Genomic DNA, 18,642 nt, shown 5'->3' with positions numbered 1-18,642 from the left:
CCTCAACAAAGCAAAAACACAGCATCTATGGGACCTGATGGTATCCCCGACTGCGTGATACGTGAACTCCAGGAGGAGCTAAACCCGCATACAAAAATGTTAAACCTTAGCCTTACTACAGGATATGTACCTGAACACTGGCGTACAGCAACAGTGGTCCCACTCCACAAGGGAGGCTCCACTACAGACCCTGGGAACTACCGCCCCATAAGCTTAACCAGCCTGGTCTGCAAAGCTATGGAAAGAATCATTATGGAACTCATAAACGACATTGGGGACCTACAGACACTTGACCCCACCCAGTTCGGCTTTGTAAAGGGCAGATCCTGCCTTTTGAACCTGATTGACTTTTTCGAAACAGTCACTAGAGCCATTGATGAGGGCAAGGCAGTCCATACAGCCTACCTGGACTTGGCTAAAGCCTTCGACACAATACCCCACTCAGGGATCATAGATAAGCTAAACAGCTTAAATGTAAATCCATGTCACAAGATGGGTTGCAAACTGGCTAAAGAACAAAACCCATAAAGTCAAAATTGCAGGAGCCATGTCAGACTCAAAGCCAGTCACAAGAGGTGTCCCACAGGGCTCTGTCCTGGGACCCCTCTTGTTCAGCATTTACTTCTCAGATGTGAAAGCAAACATGGGAGGGTTGTGGCTGAAAGTTCACAGATGACAGCAAACTAGGCACCATAGTTGATACACCAGCTGACACATACATCCTACAGAAAGGCCTCACCAAAACGGACAACTGGTGCCAGAATCATGGCCTTAAACTGAATGCCAAGAAATGTATAGTCATCCCCTTTGGGAAAAACAAAGTACCCACAAATTATCATATAGACAGTAACCCACTGAGTACGGAAAAAGTAATCAGAGACCTGGGGACCCAAGTTGATAGTGACCTCTCATTTGACACCCATGTTGCCAAAGTGGTTAGAAAGACTTTCTACCTTGCCCACCTTATCATGAAGGGGTTCACATCCAGATCAAAGGAGGTCATCGTGCCCCTGTACTTCTCCCTTATCAGGCCCATGATTGAGTACAATGCCCCATTTGGTATGTACCTCACCCGGCACTTACAACAGCTGGAGAGACCCCAGAAGTACCTCACCAAGAGGATCAAGGGTCTCCAACATATGTCATATGCTACCAGGCTAAAGAAACTCCAGCTCTATTCAGTGGCATACCGGCTGCTCAGAGGTGATCTGTGCCTGATGTACAAGGCCATGTCCAACCAGGAATTGATGGACATGCTCCACCTCAAAAAATCCAAATCCATTAAGAACCACGAGAGCCAAAGATCTAAACCTCAGTACAAACATGAATAGAACATGCTGGAGGGACAGATTCATAACTCGGAGGCTTCCCATACTCTGGAACAGAATCCCAGTTCATGTTAGGCAGAGCCCCTCACTGACTCGCTTCAAGAGAAATCTGGACGAGTGGATGGGAGATCGTAGGTTTACCCCTGGGGTCACCACTGTGTCGCTACTCGACAGACACAGTAAACTAATTTTAATAAGTAAGGGCGTCTTCAATGTGTCACTACTAGACAAAGGCACAGTATTATAAATTTATTCTGTACACTTTAGTACCACTACATGGGGTGGCGAAAGCCACATCTCTAGGGCTAGGCTTGCAAATGCCCCAGGGCAGATAGCCTAGTATTAAACTATGAAATGATAGCTGTAGTGTAGGGGTAAGTTAGTGGGTGGCAGCAAGGTTAGGGTTAGCACAAGAGTAAGGTGGAACAAGGGCTGAATCTTCACATATTTAAATGTTCAGATAATTTGTCTGAAGGTTTTGTTAGCTTTTATATTTTGATCTTGAATGATTTCAAAAAAGAATTTATTAATTGCTATAGAAAAACTTTAAGTTACAGCTCATTTAATGCAGATAGTGCATGCCAATTATAAATACTGAAAATAAACTATGTAAGTAAAAATAGTGGTAAATTGCAGCAGCAGAATTGGATTAAAATGACCAAAGTTAAAACTTTCCTGTTTTACTTTCTCATACTAATGATCATTTTCTATTTCCATGCTGTACAAAAATAAATCGTGTGGTACACCTGCTATTACTATGATATCTATACTTTGGACTGTATCATGAAACTGGCAAAAGGTTATCTTGGATTTCATGCTCCCAGATAGGGACCATTGATTTGGGAAACAAATGAACAGGACACTTGGTGCACACTGACTTTGAAGTAAAATTTATAGCATGAACCAAGTTACTGAAACATGCATCTGTGCTCACAGAACAGCAGGCTCTGAGGAGGAGCAGAGGCCTGTAAATTGAACAGGGATAGAGAACTATGGAGCAGTTATCAGTATCTGAATGTACCGCAGCAGTACTATGTTTTAAAAAGAATACTTTCATGTTGCAAAGAAGCAATACTGAAGAATGAGAACCAGGAGTGATGAGAGCCTATGTCTACAACATACAGGAAACAGTAGAATGGTAGCATGGTATGAGTAAGTGCACTAAGCCACATGCATATTCATGTTACACATACTGTTGCACAGAAGGGATTTAGTCTTTTACTGGTGTACGCTAAAAGAGACTTGAATGGATGACATTAAATTAGGTTGGGTTTCTTTGCCACAGTTTTGACCTACCGACCTCTAGGAAGCTTGGTTGCAGTAATACCATGTCTGTTTCCCATAGATGTATCAGGGTTATTACTGAATGGACTTACAATTTGGCTGCACACTGATAGTTTTTTACACTGGGAGAACTCAAATCAGTCTAAGGGCCACTGAAACTGTCAAGTTTGGGTAAAACTGGTCATTGTGTAATTTCACTGTCTGGATGCCACCAAAGAAGAAATTTGTAGAACTTGAGAGAGAAAATTACTCTGGAAATAGAAACATCTGTAAAGAATCCTGCAGTTGTTTACCAAGAAGCAATACAAGTTTTAACTTTGTTACATGGCATGGCCTCCAGTAATTTGGAGGAAAAATAAACTTAGAGGTGTTCAAAATGAAACACTGAGGGAGTATATAAACTCCAATAACAGCTGAAAAAATGCAACCTTTAATGTTATATGTGAAGGAAAGGCAGGCTGAGTATGAAGATTCTCAAAGAACATTTTAAAAGAGAAGATGCGAGCAAAGAGAACCTGAGATTTTTCTGCTATACCAGAGAGTAGAAGAAACAGACTGTATTTTATGAAAGTACAAGTATGTAGCTAGGGCTGCTGATCCACAGCAGGATTTAATTAAAAGGACAAGTTGTGTATATGCTCCAAACTGGTCAGGAGAAAGCAGCAAAGACCAGTAAAGATAGTCATACCAGCAGAAGGCTGATTCTGATAAAGCTGGCAGGAAAAAATGGAGACAGTGTTTGCAGAAAATGATTACTACATCGAGCAGAAGAGAATACAGTTTTATCCTGGTAATCAAGGAATGTTGAGAGGCTGGTAGGTGTGAGGTTAAAGCTGCTATATATTTATGTGCACTAAATTTGGTCAAATTACTTTTATTTGAAATCTGTTTAGCCACCTCAGTTTGGTTGGCTAAGCAGATGGTTGACAGATGTGTAAGTTTATACAATGCTTGTGGTTGAGGAATATGCCCTTTCTCCAATATTTTGTATTTTAGCAAATATGTTGTTGCTAGTTGCATGTGTACTACTGTGTAAACGTGTTTGATGTGAAGAACGTCTACTTTGGGTCTGATTTAAGACGCATACTTATACATACACACAATGCATTTGGATTTGCACAAGCTTCACAAGTTGGTTTGTATAGCTGTGTGCTTCCAGTGAAATAACAAATTTGGAATAAGGACATTAGAACACACCAGGGCAATTAAAGTACTAATATATTGGCTACAGATAGGATTATGACTAGGTTCAGTCTTAATAGATTTGTTAATGGAGTCCAAAAAATAGAAAGATGAGATGACACCAGGCTCCCAGCATAAAACTAACAATCTTTTATTTTAAAATATAAGCGCTTTCAGAGCTCTTGCTGCTTCTTCAGATGTCAGTATAGAAATGCAGTTACACAGCAATTTATACAAACATTTCACTAACAAATTAACCAATTAAGCAATTATGTATTAAAAGAATACAAACAATAAACGTAATAAAAATGTAAAAATAAGAAACAAACTTAAAATCAACTAATGCACATAAGTGTATATAAAGCTCATCTAAAAAGTGAGCCTGTCTGTGACAAAGGTTTAAGGGAGACTTTATCATTTAATCCTGAACCATAATCAGCCCTTAACCTGGTTATCCACTTGCTCTCTAAGCTTTCAGTAGCATTCCTAACATCACTCATCCTCTTAGTAGCTGCTACCTGTGCTATGACTTGAAAGTTAAAACAATGTATGTGTGAAGTGAGTTTCACATGTTTAGAAAGAGCACTGCACGCAGTACCATTACTTATATGTCTAAGTGTTCTACTATATGTTCCTTCAACTGTCTGTTTTGCCCACATAAAACTTTGTGCAGGCAGTGCAGCATGCTAAATAAACCACATGTGAAAAAGTGCAAGTAGCCTGAACATCAAACACATACTATTTACCCTGATCTGGATGTATAAACATACCAGTGGTGTCAATATGCAGCACTTACAAGTATGACATGGTCTAGTTCCTTTATAAGTGGAACCCATTTTATTTCTAGCAGTTTTACCACCAATAAACTGTTTTGGATAACAAAGAATCTGTTTGAAAGATAGTTTCTTCTAAGTTAGGTTGTCCACCCACTATCTTTTTAAGATCATTATTCGCTGTTATAATGGGCCAATGCTTCCTTATAATATCCAAGACATATCCTATAGTGCAAGAATAAGTCACTGGTACCCTGCATTTACCATCACTCAGTCTCTTAGGGTAAATAGAAGGTGGATTTGAAGAAAAGTAGGGCCTGCCTCTACCTTCTCTAACATCAGAGACTTGATTCAATACTTGTTACCATGCTTCTACCAACACAGCTGATGTCATTGATTGGCATTTCTAGTGCGTCTGCGAATGGTTTAGACATGGGAGCAAGGAGACAAACTTTTGTTGTAGCTGCTGAGGTGCACAATGACCAGAATAAAACTGTTCAAGCTTTTGGTGAACAATGTAAGGCTATTAGCTCGAATTTTCCTTTAGCTAGTGGTGAACTTTGACATCCATGTGTTTCAAACACAATGGCTTGCTTGTAATTGGAGAGTTGATTATAATCATGTATATCATGCAGGTTAACATTACAGATGGATATATTGCTATTTTTTTTTAAGTTTTGAAGCACAGCCAGTGCATTGCACTTATTTTAAATGATAGTTCAGCACATTACTAGTGTCTGCAAGTGGGTTTTAATGCCCTTATGGTGGCTGCTGGACTCTGCATCCAAAAAATAAATCAGAGCATGTGGTAAGAGCTGATTTTTCCCCATATTTCATTTTAATTTTAAAATTTAACTACAAGTGTATAATTAAGTTTCCATTCAAAACCATGAATGTGTATTAGACACTTAATGCTGTTTTTGTTTTAGAATTTCCATTTATACACTTGTTAAAGTTGCAAATGATTTTGCAGAAAATGAAAATTACATTAGATTTTTAATCACTGTCTACTCAATTTTTCTCTAACCACACCCACAAAAAGATGTCATGGTACCTATTGGACAATAATTTACATATATATGCAAACCATTTTGGGAAATAAAAAATATTTTAGAGGAGCAATTTTTTAGTCATATTGTGGTTTCATTACTGCATTCTCACATATGCCAATTGTTCATTTAAGACGTTCTGCCTGCAAGACCTAGTTAGTATCTTTCTAGGAAGTAAAATATCTACTCATACATTTTGGATGGAAGTACAGTAGCCCACAAAGTGAAGCTTTGCAGATTCACTTTTCTGATGTAGTAGGGATTTTCAGCTCCAAAAAAATTTGAGCCAAACTTAACAAAATAAAATGTAAAATCAACCCAAATTTTGCATCACAAACTGAATAACTTTGCATTTTTTATAGTAAGGAGGTTATGTCCAACTTCAAGGGTTTATTATTTCTTCAGAACATGGCCAATACATTAAGGATTTAACAAAACAAATGTGATCATGTGATCAGAATACATTTTTTTGAGCTGGTATTGCATTAGAAGTTCATAGGTCACTACTAAGCTGACAACCTCAGAGCCATTTTTAAGCCTAGCCATGTTTCCCAAATACACCTGACAAGCTTTGATACGCTAGGGTTATGTTAAGGAGTATATGACACTCCAACCCCATGTGCAAAAATAGGAAAAGGGGTTATGGATGGATGTAGTCTTGGGCATGGTGGTCAAGCTTTTATATGCTTCCTCTGGCTACTAGATGGATAGAAAACCTGTTCTATGACACATACCTGTCCTCCAACATGCCCTGTTTATAGGTTCATAGGTTCATACTAGGCTATCTGCCCTAGGGCATTTATAAGTTTAGCCAGAGTGTGTTTGGCTTTCGCCACCCATTTTAAATGAATTTTGCTATGCCCTTTTGAGGTTAGTATACTGTGCCTGTCTAACAGTGACACAGAAGTGATACCCGGGGTAAACCTACGTTCTCCCATCCACTCATCAAGATTCCTCTTGAAGAGAGTCAATGAGGGACTGTCTAACCTGGACTGGGATTTTATTCCAGAGTGAAGGGAGCCTCTGGGTTATGAATCTGTCCCTCCAGCATGTCCTATTTATTTCAGTGCTGAGGTTCAAGTCTCTCGAGCGCGTAAGCTCGTTGGGATTTGGATTTTTTGAGGTGCATTAATTCCGGGTTGGACATGGCTTTATACGTCAGGCACAGATCGCCTCTGAGCAGGCGGTATGCCACTGAGTAGAGCTGGAGTTTCTTTAACCGGGCAGCATATGGCATCTGTTTGAGCAGTTTGATCCTCCTGGTGAGGTACTTTTGGGGTCTTTCCAGTTGCTGCAGGTGTCTGGTAAGGTACATCCCAAAAGGGGCATTGTACTCAATTATGGGCCTGATAAGGGATGAGTAAAGAGGCACAATAACCTCCTCTGATCTAGATGTGAATCCCTTCATGATTAGGTGGGCTATATAAAATGTTTTTCTAACCACTTTGGCCACGTGGTTGTCAATCTCTCATCAACTTGGGTCCCCAGATCCCTAATGACTTCTTCTGTACTTAATGGATTACCACCTATGTGGTAATTTGTGGGCACTTTGTTTTTGCCAAAGGGGATGACTATACACTTTTTGGCATTTAGCTTGAGGCCATGGCTCTGGCACCAGTTGTCTGTTTCTATGAGGCCCTTTTGGAGGATGCTTGTGTCGGCTGGAGAGTTGATTATGACGCCCAGTTTGCAGTCATCTGCGAACTTGGTCAGCCATAGTCCTTCCGTGTTGGCCTGCACCTCCGAGAAATATATACCGAACAAGAGAGGTTCCAGGACTGAGCCTTGTGGGACGCTACTTGTAACTGGTTTGGAGTCTGACATGGCTCCAGCAATTCTAACCATGTGGGTTCTGTCCTTGAGCCAGTTTGCAATCCATCTAGTGACATAGGGGTTTATATTTAAGCTGGTGAGCTTATCTATAATGCCCGAGTGGGGTATTGTATCGAAGGCTTTTGCAAGGTCCTGGTAGGCTGTGTGGACCATCTTCCCCTCCTCAATGACCTTGGTGACTGTTTCAAAGAAATCAACCAGGTTTAAGAGGCAGGATTTGCCCTTAAAGCCGAACTGGGTAGGATCCAGAGTCTGTAGGTCCCCAATATCTTTATTTATGGGGTCCATGATGATCCTTTCCAAAGCTTTGCAGACCAAGCTAATCAGGCTTATGGGGCGATAAGTTTCCAGGATCCGTTGAGGCACCACCTTTGTGGAGAGGGACCACTGTTGCTGTATGCCACTCTTTGGGTACATATCCTGTAGTAAGGCTGAGATTGAACAGTTTGGGTTTAGCTCTTCTTGGAGTTCATGTAGGACGCAGCCTGGGACACCATCTGGTCCCATTGATGCTGTGTTTTTTGCTTTGGAGAGGGCAGCTCTTACCTGAGCATCTGAGATGTCAGGGGGGCAGCACTCTGCTGAGATAGATATTTGCCCTTTTGGTGGGAGTTTGCACTGAACCTGTCAGCTAGGATGTTGGCAATGTCTGTGGGTTTGGTGTATTTGTCATTTTGGACTAATTCTGAGCATATCTGGGAATTCCCACCCAGGTTCCTAACATAACTAAAGAAAGCCTTGTGATTATCCTTAGTGTCCTGTGCAATTTTTCTCTCGAAGCTGGCCTTAGATGATTTTATGAGTGCCCATAGTTTTTTGCTAATACTGATCAGAGATGCCTTCCCTTTTTGGGATTTTGCTCCATCATGTAGTAGCTTCCTCCTTCTATTGTATAGTTTGTTTATGGCTGGGGTCCACCAGACAGGACATCTGCCTTTGGAGGATTGGGTCTTGGTTTTATTTGGGATTGCACGATCCATGCATTCCTGAAGGTGTTCATAGAATGTGTTCATAAAGGATTCTGCGGGCTGGGCCACATTTTCCACAGGCCCGGGGGCTTTGAAGGATTCCACCTCAGTTTTGAGGAGTGTGAAATTTGCTTTAGAGAAGTTTTTCACTGTGGTTTTCAGGGCAGGGGGTGGAGTCGGGATGTGAATATCCAGTGAGATTAGTTTATGGTCTGATCTTATCAGTGAGGGATACACTTCTGGTCTGGAGCATAGAGTCCCCATGTTGGTGATTATCAGGTCCAGTATGTTTTCCCCTCTTGTGGGAGTGGTAACAAGTTGTTCCATAGCATTTGAGTTTATAAATTCTAGGAACCTTTGGGCTAGGGTGTTGGAGCTAGAGTAATGCTCCCAGTCTATGTTTGGGTAGTTGAAGTCACCCAATATAATGGTGTTTGGAGAGACCTTCATATTTTCCAGTGTTCTCAGGAAGGCCGAGTGGGGTTCCTGGGTTTGGGAGGGTGGTCTGTAGCAGGCTATAAACTGGAAGGCAGTTTTACCCACTGTTAGTTGCACATGGATAGTCTCTGATGCTTCGTGCTGTGCCACCAACCTGGAGGTGTGGGTATCTGACGAATATGGATACTCCCCCACCTTTTGTGGTACGGTCCAAGTTTTGGGGCCAAAAAGCATGGTATGAGATATAACCTGGTAGTGCTGGGGTGCTCTCGGGAGCCTTGAACCAGGTTTCTGTTACTGCACAGATATCGATGTTCTCCATGCTAAGGAGAGTTTCGAGTGCATGCATCTTGAGGTTTAGACTTCTGGCATTGAGTAGCATTACTTCGTTTCTTATCCCTTGTGATACCTATGGAGGTGGGTTTGTCTTTTGAGCCTTGCCTAAAAAAGGCACTATGGGGGTAGCAAGAGCCTTTGCCAATATCCGGAAGCCCAGGGGTGACAGGTGCAAGCCATCCCTAGCAAAGCATCGCGGCTTGTCGAGCATGTCATCCCAGGCTGCCAGGCATTGGATCCCCTTTGAATGACACCAATACTTAAGCCAATTGTTGAAATTGATCATCTTGTCTTTGTATTGTGGCATTATTCTTGGTGAGGGTAAGATGCTACTCAAGGTCAGGGTCATACCGGCCTGGGCTACATGCTCAGAGAGCTCCTCTGTCTCTTTCATGTAGTCTAGGGAGGTATGTCTCAGGTCATTCACACCAGCATGGACAATGACTGAGTTATATTTGTACTTGCCTTGGAGTGACCTGAGTGCTTGGGTTATGTGGCGGATCCTAGCGCCAGACAGGCAGCTCATCGTGACCTTCTCCTTGTTCAGCCTGATGAGCGGGCGTCAGTGTGCCTGACGATAGAGTCACCTATTACAAGTGTATCAGGTGTGTTGTTTAGCCTTAAGGGCTGTGACTGTTTGGCACACTGGCTTTGTGAGCTATGTGTTGCACGTGTTTTGTTTTGGGGTAGCTGTTGCTTGGGTGTCTGCTTTGGAGGTCTCTGCTGCTTGGGCAGATTTTTATTTAAAGCCTCCGAGTATGTTTTTGTGTGTTTGTGTTTGGTTTGCTGTCGTGTTAGGTCTATGTGAGACTGGAATTGTAGTGAGTGTGGTTTCCTTCTCCTCCTGACTGGTTTCGCCAGTACTGAGTTGAGGGAGCTTAGCCTCCAGTATGGCTATATGGTTGCATCTCTCACATTGTGTTGGAATTCATTGGGAGGAGGAGAGGGTTGTCTGTGTACTTGAGGCAGTTGTAACATTGCCTCAAGATTCCCAGATTCACCAGCTGGACCGGAGAGGAGATTGACAACTGACCTTTGGACATGCTAGAATAGTATTGGGAATTCCTTTATAATTGAAAAAAAAAAAGGGCCAATGGGGAACGAGGTACTCAAGGGGAGTTTGTGAGGGTGTAGTGCTTTTAATATTTTAGTGCTGACTTATATAATTGCTTTAGTGATCAAGTGCCAGGTAACTTAAATGCAATGTGTTACAGGTAACTTAAATGCAAAAATGACAAACAGTAACTTTCTTTCAAGTGAAACAAGGAAATAAGTACAGTAAGCAATGCAGATATCACTAGGGATCCACAGAAGTGCTGAAAAGCCGCATTTTAGGTGGAATTAGCGTTTCAGGGAAATAACAAGCAAAGAAACAACAAGCATACAAATAAAGCTAGATTCAGCAGGCCTGGATCTAGTCTATGCTACAGCAAACAAGGTGTACCAATTTCAGTAAGAAACAGTTCAAATATGCAGGCACTATAAGCCTTTAACCAGAAATTCCCAGCTCAGAAGGGCAGAGTCCAGCCTCTCCTCCCACAAGAGTGCAGACCACGAACCTTCTTAATGTAAAATAACTGGCCTGAAGCCCAAGTTTCTTAAACCAGAACTAATACACTTTTAGAATAACAGACACTGAGCCCTCAATCAGCAGTTCACAACTTAGAAGGATGTAAGCTACCTGTCCTGCCACCACAGTGCAGGCCACAAACCTTCCTAATGTAAAACAACTGGTCTGAAGCCCAAGTGCTTAATCCAAGCTACACTTTAATCAAGTTACTATCAAGCAGTAATAAATACAATTGAATACTTTAAAGGATGCCTGGATTAGTGCTCAAGTTATACAAACAAAGCTAGGTTCAGCAGGCCTTTATGTTACAGTTGAGGTTAAGATCCCTTTATCTGGTAATTCTGATGCTATTTATTTTGCTGATGTGCAACAGGTTCATTAGAACAGGATCAGAGCATCATTTGTAGGCCAGTCAGACTGCCTATCAGCAGTCTGTAGGAGACAGAGTACAGTAATGGGGCTTTCAGATGGTTCACATAGGACATGTTTATACCCTGCTTTTGTGAGGAACCTCTGGCCACTCCAACTCTTGCACATGCCCGATTAGGTACATAATGAAGGGGGTGTTGTACTTAATTGGTCTAAGGGTTGTGTATAGCAGAATGAAATGCTTGGACCTAGATGCCATACTGTTCCTTATACATTGTGCAACAAAATGGTTTCCTTACGACCCTAGACAACTCTGTCTACTCTTAAGGGTTTATTATTAGTGTGGCAATTTCCAGGGGGTAGCTGTCTTCCAAATGATACTATTTTGCATTGCTTGTGAGTTTTTGGCTGTGGCTATTTCACTAGTTAGCCTGTTAAGTCTCCTTGGAGGGCATTTGTGTTTTGCGGGGGGGGGGGGGTTCTATGACTGCACCTAGTTTTGCAATCACATTTGGACAGCTGGATTCCAATGACATTGGTCTTCAAGTAGATGCTAAAAAGGAGTGGCTCCAGCACCAAGCATTGAGGGACTGCTAGTGACTGGCCTCTTTGTAGAGGTCCTCCCTATCCTAACTTTGGTCCTACCTCTACAGCACAGATACGTTTGTCAGTGGAAAGATGCTGCCTCTGTCCTTGCATTGTTCTGGGCAATATGGCCCAGTGAACTTCAGAGATGATGTAAGTCCTTAAGGATGGACTTGGACTGTCAAATCTGGGTATCTTGTATAATTTCCTGAAAGTTTTACAAGGACTCTTCAAAGTGGGATCGGTAAGTGGCCTGTTATACATCTATACCAAAATATGCAGGCATTAGACATTTCAGTGACCAGTGTGTTACATTATACCATTTCCATTAAGTGTGGTAAACAGCTTCTGTAGAAACATGCAATTCAGATTTAATATGACAATGCAACATCCCACACTAATTAGAACAGTGGGCTTTATCTTTGGATTTAGACTGCCCTGAAGTCAATTTGGTGATGGAGTACACATATGAAGATAAGTGTGCACACAAGCACAGGTACATATATTTACCTAAAATTATTACCTAGAGGTATTCTGAAGCTTACTGCCCTGACATTTTCCTGGAAAATTTGCTAGAAACTTTAAAACTATTTCAGATATGGTCATGTATTGATAGATAATGCCAGTAGGCCAATGTAGTTAGTAGGCTGCTCCCTCCTCATTTCTTTCACAAACCTCTACCATATGTTCTGTTTTATAAATTCAATAAATACAAGAATAATGTTTAATATTTTATAGCAAAGCTAAAAATATTTCTCAGTGACACTTTTTCCAGTGTTAAATGTTACAGCAAAAAATGTGCAGGCGGACAGGTACAAACCTGCGACGCTTTTTGCCTTTAGTGCGGTTATCTCTTGTTATAATGTACAAGGCTAGTTATCCAGATGTCTTGGGATGAATTCTGAAAACATTATAGACATTTGTATGTGGTACCACATTAATGTTAGAACTGAGGCTAGAAATTAAATGCAATACGTGTAAAGTAATTGGTTGAAATACTGTAGCTATCCATGCTCTTTGGAGTAAAAAGAAAAATGTTAGTACATTATTTTTATTTTATTTATTAGCAGTTTGATTACCGGGGAAGTCCACTGGGACAGGAAGAGCCCATTTTCAGTGGAGGCCCGGGGAGAAAAGCTCCATGAGCAATATATATTTTTTTTTCATAAGGTTGTATGTCAATCGATTTGATTGATTGCTTTAGGTAAAGGAAAGAGAATAGTAGCAGGTGTAGACCGTTGAAAGTAGACACTGGTAATGACAAACATGAGAGGCAGGGATGTCGACAGTGTGCTGGAATATGAAGCTAAAAGGCAGTGCAAACTTCAAATATAAATAGTAAGATTGAGAAGACAACATTTAAATGTATTACTGCATATAGAGGTATGTTCTGTGCTGGATAAGCTGCTGAGAGGTTATATCCCAAAAAATGTCTTAAATCCAATACTTTGCCACTCAGTTTCAGTCATATTCAGGCTGTTACTGAGGAGTGTGGTGTGAAATTTAATGGACTGACAGAAAAACATTGTACCAGTAATTAAAGTATGCAATATTTCCATATATAGATAAAGATACAGCCCAAACCAGGTGACTCAAATTATTGCATAACATCAGACAAAACCACTGATAGTGAATATTTCTATAAATGTCTCAATAAGCGATTACCATTGTGTAAATGCATACGTCTAGCTGAAACTGTGCACTGACATTGTCTAAGTTGTAAAACTTTTAAGATATGAAAAGTTGCTTGTTAAATAGAGAGATATAATTCTAGGTTTGTGCACATTACGATATATTACAGTATTAATATAAAGACAAAGATGCCTTTTTACAGTCAGCATTGCATTTATACTGAAACTATGAGCAGTAAATAGTTTTGATTTTTTTCAGAAAATGCCGATCAGTCTCAGCCTTTGAGTTAAATGTAATATGTTGCCTGTTAGCTACTCCTTTGTACTAGTTTCCGTTTTGTAAAATATCCACCCATAGATAAAAATCATGAATGCAGCTTAAATGGTGCTATAAAACATTGTCGAACCATCTGTTAGAACGATGCACTATACTGCAATTCTTATCTTGACTTTGTAGTCTCCTACAGGACAACTACTGTCAAACTGAAAAAAAATGATTTTGGTACCTTCTGTAATAGAAATCTCTTTGTATTGTTCTTTTGAAATATTTTATAACATGTTCTACCTTAAAAAGCGTTTACATCAGTCTAACCAATACAATTTTTTATGCTTGACATAAAAAATGTAACACTCCTGCCTCCTCAGAGTGGTGACAGAAATGGTATCAGAAGACGTTTTCAATGACTCTTTTGATTTTTGTTAGCCGATAGCTTCTAAACATACACGTGGTCTTGTTGTACTAGCAAGAAACAATAGTCAAACTGTTCTATCATCTCTGAATTTTAAGTTTAAGTACCCAGTCCCTTATTTCGTTCAAAGCTCTGAATGTTTTGGTTCTAGGTTCCCCTTCTCCACTCTGCATTTGAATAACAAATTACAGTGAAGGGCATGTGCCATTGTCTGGCAATGTCCCATTCTGTGGCAAATTCAAAACGATAAAACGTGAAACTTCCATTAAGGCTGAGACTGCATGAAAGGAGAATACAGAATCATCTGCAGAATGGAGAAAAAAAGACTACTTGTAAGGGTCATATTATGGTGCAGAGACATACAGAGTAGAATTTTGGCATTTGGTTGTTCATAGGTGTGTACTAGGCTAATAGCCCTGAGGCCTTTACAAGCCTAGCCATAGGATTACCCTGGCATCGTGCCACCCAACCTTAGTTCCCAGTGCCTCTGTTGAGTAGAATCACTGGTGTTATCCCCGGGGTGAATTTTCTATTTCCCATCCACTCAAGATTTCTCTTGAGGAGGGCCAGTGAGGTGCTCTGCTAGACATGTATGGGAAGTCTATTCCAGAGCATGGGCAGTCTCTGGGTTATGAACCTGTCCCTCCAATGTGTTCTGTTGATTGTGGTAATGAGGTTGAGGTCTCTGGAGTGTGTGGTGTGGACGGATTTGGATTTTTTTAGATGTAGCATTTCTAACAGAGCTGGGTCAGACATGGCTTTGTAAGTCAAGCAGAGATCGCGTCTAAGTAGGCGATATGAGACCGAGACTAGTTGGAGTTTGAGTCTGTCCATATAGGACAAGTGCTTAAGGACTAGGATTCTTTGTGAGGTACTTTTGTGGCCTCTCCAATTGTTGCAGGTGTCTAGTGAGGTATATGCCAAATGGGACATTGTACTCGATTGGCCTAATGAGAGAAGAGTAGGGGCATATGATGACCTCTTTCTTCCTGGATGCAAAACCCTTAGTAATGAGATGTGCCACACAGAAGAACTTTCTGACCACAGTGGCAATGTGGTGATCAAAAGAGAGATTGCTGTCAACCTGTGTTCCCAGATCTCTTATAACACCTTTTGCATTCATTGGACTATCATCAGTGTGGTAATTCATGGGAACTGTTTTTTTCCCTAAAGGGATAACGACACATTTTTTGGAATTGAGCTTAAGACCATGGTTGACACCAGTCGTTGGTCTCAAATGAGGCCATTCTGTAGGATGTCAACATCACTTGGGGAGTTAATAGCTCCCAACTTGCAATCGTCTGCGAACTTTGTCAGAGTCACATCGTGTTGGCCTGGACTTCACAGAAATAGATAGCAAACAGGAGAGGACCCAGGACCGTACCCTGTGGGACTCCACTCATGACTAGTCGGCAGTCTGACTTGGAGTCAGCTACTTTCACACTGTGGGTTCTATCTGTGAGCCAGTTTACAACCCACCTAGTGATATAGGGGTTGATGCCTAGCTTAGTGAGTTTTTCTATGATTCCTGAGTGGGGAATGGTATCAAAGGCCTTGGCCAGATCAAGGTAGGCTGTATGAACCACCTTGCCTTCATCCACAGCTCTGGTGACTGACTCACAGAAGTCGACCAAGTTGAGCAGACATGATCTACCCTTCACAAAACCAAACTGTGTGGGATCCAGAGTTTGGAGATTCCCTATATCCTTGTTTATTATGTCCATGATGATGCATTCCATAGCTTTGCATATCAGACTCATCAGGCTAATGGGGCGATAGTCCCCAGAGTCTGTAGTCACTCCTCCTTTGTGGAGAGGGTTGACTGTAACAGAGCACTATTCGGTAGGGACAAAGCCTGAGGTGAGGGTGTGATTGAACAGGGCACACAGGTGAGGTGCCACTTCCCTCTGTAGTCCATGTAACACGGCCAGGGATATTATCAGGTTCCATAGAAGCTGTTTCTTGGCCTTAGACAGTGCTGTTTTAACCTGTGCAGCAGTAATACTGGGTGCCTGGCAATCTACTGGTACTGTGAGTGGTCCTTTGGGGGGGGGAGGGGTAAAGTTGGCACTGAATCTGTTGGCCAGTATATTGGCAATATCTGTTGGCTTGGTATAGGAGGTACCATTGTGCAGTAGCTCAAAGCAAAGCTGGATATTGCCGTGGAGATTCTTTACATAACTATAGAAGGCCTTGTGGTTGTCTTTACTGTCTGCTGCAATTCTGTTTTCATAGCTAGCTTTAGAGGATTTGATGAGGCATCTCAACTTTATGTTGAGGCTGATAAGGAGTTTCCTGTCTTGGGACTGCACCTTATTCCTCATCAGTTTCCTCCTTTTGTTGTCGAGTTTGTTTATGGTAGGGGACCACCAGATTGGCTTCCTTTTTTTTGGAGGAGAGCGTCTTGATTCTATTGGGTATGGCAAGATCTATGCATCTGTGCACGTGTTCGTACAGTGCATTGGTGTATGATTCGGCAGTCATGCAACTATTCTCCATTTGCATGGATGCCATGAAGTTAACCACCGCTGTTTTTAGGAGCCCAAAGTTAGCGTTGGAGAAGTTGCTCATGGTGATTACATTTGTGGGGGGTGGGGGTGGGAGGGATGTAGATTTCCAAGCTGATTAGTTTGTGGTCAGATCTAACCAGGGAGGAGCTGACTATTGGTGTAGAGCAATGGTCTCCCATGTTAGTAATGACCAGGTCAAGGATGTTGCTACCTCCAGTGGGGATAAGAACGATTTGGTCCAGGGCATTGGAATTAATGAATTCCAGGAAACATTGGGCAAGTGTATTGGTACACGAGTAGTTTTCCCGGTTAGTGGAGGTGTAGTTGAAGTCACCTAGTATGAGACTGCTAGGCTGGACCCTAATATTCTCCAGGTCACTTCGGAATGTGGAGTGTGAGTCTTGTGAATGGTAGGTGACCTATAGCAGGCTACAAATTGAATTACTGTCATACCCAGTGTTAGCTGCACCTGAAGTATGTCAGATGTGTTATGTTTGGCTACCAGTCTGGAGGTGTGTGCATCCTTTATGAATATGGAAACACCACCGCCTTTGGAGCTTCGGTCCAAGTTCTGGGGCCAAAAGGTGTGGAATGAGTTATAGCCTGATAGTGTAGGGGTGCTTTCTGCTGCCTTGAACCAGGTCTCTATTACAGCACAAATGTCGATGTTCTCCATTTTAAGGAGTGCTTTGAATGAGTGCATTTTGAGATTTAGACTTCTAGCGTTGAACAGCATGACCCTCAGACTGCATTTGTTTGTAGCTGTTATGGTGGTAATTTGGTCTTTGGAACACCGCCTAAAAAAAGGCACTATGGGGTGGCAAGAGCCTTGGCCAGTATCCAGAAGCCCAGGGGTGATGGATGCAGGCCATCTCTAGCAAAGCATCAAGGTCTGTCAATCATGTCATCCCAGGCAGACAGATACTGGATCCCTTTATAGTGACACTAGAAACTTAGCCAATTGTTGAAATCAATCATTGTCACTGCTTTGCGAACTGTGCATACCACACCGACACAGTTTTTATTACCAAACTTAATATATACTTTTGTAGACTTGTTAGTTACCCCCTGAATGCAGGTTAGCAAACCCTGCCTATGCCGTATTCACATCAGCCATGAGTCACCATTTACTGATGAGGGGCCTGCCTACTTCATGAATATTCATTGCCTAACTGCAGCATCAGCAATTAATATGCATGACAGATTCACTTTGAATAAAAGAAACCCATCAGTTGTAATGGAGCACCTTATTCAATTAAGAAATATTAAAAATACATTATGTGCAACAGAAAATAGTAACAGAAATATGATCAGTAACAGCAAGCTAATGTGCGTTTATGCTTCCTGCAGTGCCAGATAGCCTTATAAGTTAATATTACTGATGGAAGGAAGAATGGGGGTAAGAAGTGGAGATTACGGGAAAATCAAACAGTATTTCTATAGCAAAACTCTACTCTCTAGACTTTGTTATCACGTCACAGGTATTATACCAATAAATGGACATCAAACATCCCAAAAGGCATTCTTAAGTGCAAATCAAAGTAAACAAAGTTCTGTCTGAATCCTGCTGTTCAAAAAATAACGTTGTTTTTAACATCAAAATCCCTAACTAGTAGCAGAACAAAGTGCAGAAATCATGATTAATTCATTTCAAAAGCAAGAGTTTTTATACTAGCAGGATTTGGTCTGTAATCACACAATTTTAGTATTGCCTTAGTTAGCTTCTATTTGCTGCTTTTAATGTTAAATCTGTATCTAATATCTGTATTTAATATTTGTAAACAGTACTGCTGGAGTTTCTGATTTCTTTCAGTGACTTTCTGTTTTCGGAGTGAGTGTAGGAAATCTTACTGCTGCAAACATCAGACTAGTTTCAACTTTATATATTTGTTTCAGTAGGATTTGTCATCAGATAGCTGTGCAGATTGCTGCAGTCACCATTTTCAGCTCTTGTCTACTCTGAACTATTGACTTCCCTGTTGCCTTGAAGCTTTAAGTAGTGTTTACAGCAATAAACAAAGGGAACAAATAATTTGCTGCATCTTACTGTGCAGATATCTGGCTGTATCAAGCTGTTTAACACTAATGAATAGAAAG

The sequence above is a fragment of the Protopterus annectens genome, chromosome 7.part0, assembly GCF_019279795.1.
Source record: "Protopterus annectens isolate FY-2018-M chromosome 7.part0, PAN1.0, whole genome shotgun sequence".
NCBI lineage: Eukaryota > Metazoa > Chordata > Ceratodontiformes > Protopteridae > Protopterus > Protopterus annectens.
Note: the sequence above shows the minus strand (reverse complement) of the source record.